Raw genomic sequence first — 5,570 nt, 5'->3', positions numbered from 1 at the left:
TTAAGTAATTTTTAAAGACAGAAAACAAGATCTAAGCAAGTGGAGAGACATGCTGGTACTCCAGAAAGGATAGTGTTAATTCTTAGAAAAATTAATGTATAACTATGATGCAGTTCCCACTAGAATCAAATTGAATTATGTCTTGGTCCATTTTGGCCACTGTAACAAAATACTATAGCTTGGATAGCTACTAAACAACATAAATTGACTTTTCCTAGTTTTGAAGGCTGGGAAGTCCAAGATCAAGGCACAGGCAGGTCAGTGTCTGGTGAGAGCCCATTTCATTGTTTATTTACAGTGCCTTCTTGATATGCCCTCAGTGGGGGAAGGGACAAGCAAGCTCCCTTGGGCCTCTTTTATAAGGGGACTAATCCTGTTTATGGGAGCTCTGCCCTCACAACCTAGCGACCTCCCAAAAGCTCTACCTTTTAATACGGTCACCTTGGGGGTTAGGATTCCAACACAGGAATTTGGGGAGGGCACGAACATTCAAACCATAGCAAGCCATTTTACAAAAGTACATCAAATGAAAGTTCAAATGAAAAAATAAATGAGTGTCCAAGAATAGGCAAGAAAACTATGAAAATAAAAAATAGAAACAGGGAGAATTGCCCTACCAAATATTAACCTATATGATAAAGTCAGTATAATCAAAACAACATTAAAAGATGAATAAAAATGTATCTGTGGATCAGAAATTGATCCCCAAATCAATGTAAGTATATATAAGTATATATAATATACTTATATTAATATATATAATATATAGTATATACAGTATATATTATATATAAATATATTATATATAAGTAACTATATATGGTATAAATAATATATATTATATATAAGTATATATAATGTATAGTATATATAAGTATATATAATATATAAGTATATATAAGAACATAAAATATAAGACAAAGTATATATAAGAACAAAAAATATAAAAAATATTCAGTGGGAAAAGGTTAATTTTTTAAATATAAACTGGCTATCCATCTGGAAGAAAACACGATCTCATGCCATTCATAAAAATAAGGTTCTGATGGTTTAGAAATTTAAATATAAGGAATAAAGAATATGAACATACAACGCACAGAAGAGAAACATGTGTTTTATAATATTATGAAAATACACTCTATGTCATTAGAACTCAGGAATAAGCAAACTGAATACTTTGTGGTTTTACCAATAACTTGGAATATGATGTAGTTTTTAAAAATATTGATCCAGAGTCTCACTTATTGAGACAGAGAGATGAAAAAACCACATTGCTTAAGTGTGATTTTTTTTATCAATCATAAAACACACTATACTTGAATATACCAATTTTTATAGGTCTGTACAAGCATAAGGAAAGATATGGACCAAGGGACATCGAGCTGTTACTATTGCTTGTTTATGGGATGAGGATGGAAGGGACTGCAAGAAGGTTATTAATGTTATTCTTATATATATATGTATATATTTTACTTTTTAAAATAAGCAGACTTGCTGATACAACTTAAAAATAATAATTTTAAATATTTAGGCATATTGAGAAAAGAAAACCAAGGAGGCTTTGCAGACGCCCCCACCGTCGGGAGCCCGGTACTATCAGCCATGGTTAACCCCACTGTGTTCTTTAACAACGCTGTCGACGGTGAGCCCTTGGGCCATGTCTCCTTCAAGCTGTTTGCAGACAAGTTTCCAAAGACAGCAGAAAACTTTCATGCTCTGAGCACTGGAGAGAAAGGATTTGGTTATAAGGGTTCCTGCTTTCACAGAATTATTCCAGGGTTTATGTGTCGGGTGGTGACTTCACATGCCATAACGGCACTGGTGGCAAGTCCATCTGTGGGGAGAAATTTGATGATGAGAACTTCATCCTAAAGCGTACAGGTCCTGGCATCTTATCCATGGCAAATGCTGGATCCAACACAAATGGTTCCCAGTTTTTCATCTGCACCATCAAGACTGAGTGGTTGGTTGGCAAGCATGTGGTCTTTGGCACGGTGAAAGAAGGTATGAATATTGTGGAGGCCATGGAACGCTTTGGGTCCAGGAATGGCAAGACCAGGAAGAAGATTACCATTGCTGACTGTGGACAACTCTAATAAATTTGACTTAGGTTTTATCTTAACCACTAGACCATTCCTTCTGTAGCTCAGGAGAGCACCCCCCACCCCATTTGCTCACAGTATCCTAGAATCTTTGTGCTCTTGCTGCAGTTCCCTTCCATGTCTAGCTGGATTGCAGAGTTGAGTTTATGATTATGAAATAAAAACTAAATAACAACAACAAAAAAAAGAAAAACAAAGGAAAAAATGAATTGGACTCAAGAGGTATAATGGCTATTATCCTAGAGTGGTGGTAGAAGAAAGGAGAGGATGGAGAGAGATTAAATAAATTAGTTGGTTATTGACACTTTTTTTTTTTTTTGAGATGGAGTCTCGCCCTGTCACCCAGGTTGGAGTGCAGCGGTGTGATCTCGGCTCACTGCAAACTCCAACTCCCGGGTTCAAGCCATGCTCCTGCCTCAGCCTCTTGACTAGCTGGAACTACAGGTGCCTGCCACTAGGCCAAGCTACTTTTTTGTATTTTTAGTATAGACAGGGTTTCACCATGTTGGCCAGGCTGGTCTTGAACTCCTGACCTCAGGTGATCTGCCCACCTTGGCCTCCCAACGTGCTGGGATTACAGGCATGAGCCACTACACCCAGCCTGAAACTAGTCAAGCACAGGCAGAGTTCCTGGGGCCCAGAGGGATACATGAAATATAAGGCACAGACCTTACTCTCTATTGGCATAAAGTCTGATCATGGATGAAATTAAAACACTTGAAACCATTTACATATAATGACACAAGCCCCTCCAAAACTGTCAGGTTATTCATGTTTTATATAACGGTAGTTTCCTTTTCAACAGGTGAAAATTTAAAATTTTCTTAATATGTTATAGGGTTGAAAAATTGACATGTATGTTTCAGAATCAGGAGTTGTGGAAATAGGAAAACTTAATGAGACCTGAAGAAATAGATTAAAACCTGTTTGTTTGGAGATGTTTTGGAAAGTTCTAGAGCAGATGCTTTACATATGCACCCACTTCATGGGACAGTGTTTTGCTAAAATATAAATGATTATATTTCTGTAAATGGACTTTTTCCCCAAATTTTAATAGTTTAAGTGTTCTTGGCCTGAAAATGTGGAGGAATATTAAATTTTGCTTTTAATTTTAGTAGCGTAATCAGAACCAACTCTGCAGGAGAGAGGTGAGCTTTATTATGTGGCTGCTTGCATAGAAGCTGGGTTCCCACTGGGATCAGGTGTAAGAAAGAGTGATTGTCAGGATACTTCTCCCTCTGGGAAGCAGAGGTCAAGATAGAATTAGAAACACAGCAGATTTCTTGGGGGAAGTGCCTGTGAAAGATAAAGGACCAAGGGAGCAAGAGCAGGCAGGGAAACCCTTCGGACTGGAAGTCAGATCTGACGCCTATGAAAGAAACAAGAGAGAGAAGGGGAGAAGGGTGAGAAGAGCCTACTCTCACCCTGTTTTCCTGTGCAGCTGTCAGAAAGTCAGCCTGTTCAAGAAGAAACCACAAAGCAAAGACTTGCCATGAGACGAGTCCTGCGTTAGGCAGGAATGGTCAGGCTCTAGTATCCCTGCCATGCTCAATCTTTTAAGACAGCATGGTTTCAGTGTGTGAGTGTGTGCATGTTGCACAGGATCCAGAAGGTTCTGCAGCTGGAGGCTGTCAGCTAACTACCGTCTATGCAACAGACTCTCTTGAAGGGAGATTTGAATGGCACAAATCCACGACCACTGCAGTTCACCCCATGTGAACTACTTTTTCATGCATGATCAGGGAGCTGCTCCTTCACAGTTACTGTGAGCTTTGCTTCCTGGGGAGAAGCTCAGAAGAGGGAGGTCAGATGAACCTCAACCCCCATCTCCTTGGTTAGTTTTGGAGTTGCAACTGGCACTCATTTCCTCTCTTCTCCACTATGTATTCTAACTGCCCTTTTCCCTTGCAAGTTTTGGATGCTTACTTGGTGATGTGTTCCAGACCACATTACTGCAGGGGCTGAGTCAAGAGTAATCTCTGGCCGAAGTTGCTATACAAAGGGGTCCCTTCACAGTACAGGTGGGCATGTGAATACTAAGAGGCACCCAAGTAGGTCACCTGAGTTCCATATGTACACCATGCCTCTGTCCATTGTATAAAAATATTCTTACCTTTGCTTGCTGATCAAGATAAATTACTCCTGCTAAGATGCTGACTTCTCTTCTCACTTGCTGGTCTCTGGAGACAAAGAGCCCAAGGTGCCCTGGAAGGCTGCCTTAACCTTGTGTTCAATGGAACTCTGGATTTGCTCCCTGGCTAGAGTGCACCCACTTTGAGGACCAGGAGCTCTAACCCTACAGAGACCACAGTTGTGCAGCCAGAAGTAAAATGTCCCCTTTGAGTCATTAGAAGGGATGAGAAGATGGTAGAAAGGAAGGCACTCCCGCTCCTGCCCCTTGGCTCCTGGGTCCATGCATTCTTCTCACTGGAGATACAGCTGCATGCGTGAGGACAGGCCTCCACAGGTCTTTGATTCAGTGCATATGCTGCATCCTGGAGGATGACACCCGCTTTTACAGAATATTGTGTCTGGGCTGGCACTGAAGTTGGGCAATTAGAAGGTTATTGCAGTGCTCTTTCAGGCTGGCTGCTTCTCGATGGTTGTGGTACAAGTTGGCCCTGTGGACATGGGCTTCCTTTAGTGTGAAGTGGGTCTCCTGTTGGATGTTATGTTGTGTGGGATTCCATGCCTGTGGATCAGACATTCCATAAGCTCCCAAATAGGGAGCTTAGCAGGCTGAGGCTCCATGGGCAAGAAATGCAGACTTTTACCAGTATAGCTATCTATTCCAATAAGAATTAATCACTGGCCCTCCAATGAGGAAAAGGAACCAATGTAGTCAACTTGTCACCAAGCGGCAATTTGGTCTCCTCAAGAGATAGCACCATATTGGAGGGTCAGCGTTGGGATCTATTGCTGGAAGATTGGACATTCAGAGGCAGCCGTAGCTAGATCATGGGAGTTCATGCCGTTGGGCCCAGCTCTGCTTCTGTGGCAGCTTCATTCATGGGCAGGTCGTGCTAATTCTGGGGCAACTAATGACAAAGGCTGGATAACACTGGCTGCCCAGGTCATTTTTGCCTACTTGCTTATTCGGTGCCTCTTCCTTGGAGAATGCTTTCTGGTAGGGTCATCACTTTCTTCGTACTTCCAAGAATCACACAGACATGAATCTGCCTATCTCCTAAGAGACATGGTCTTAAATCCAATGTCCTAAGATAGCATCCTAAGACTATGAAGTCTTGCTCATCCAGTCTTATATTCTGGTCTCTTTGATGTAACACCCTCAACATGAAATCCCAGGAATTCTTCCCTTGGCTTCTGCCAGTCCATGGTGGCTAATTCTTCTAGCTGTTTTGGGATGTGACCTTTTTCTTCCATCATTAGGCACAGCATGTCCTTAGAAGTGGTATGCTGGGGTTTAGCCCTGTTTATCCATCTGGCACCAGGAGAAGAGGTAGTATT

This window comes from Rhinopithecus roxellana, chromosome 5 (assembly GCF_007565055.1).
Source record: "Rhinopithecus roxellana isolate Shanxi Qingling chromosome 5, ASM756505v1, whole genome shotgun sequence".
Classification (NCBI taxonomy): domain Eukaryota; kingdom Metazoa; phylum Chordata; class Mammalia; order Primates; family Cercopithecidae; genus Rhinopithecus; species Rhinopithecus roxellana.
The sequence above is the reverse complement of the archived record's forward strand: the minus strand, read 5'-3'. Positions refer to the sequence as shown.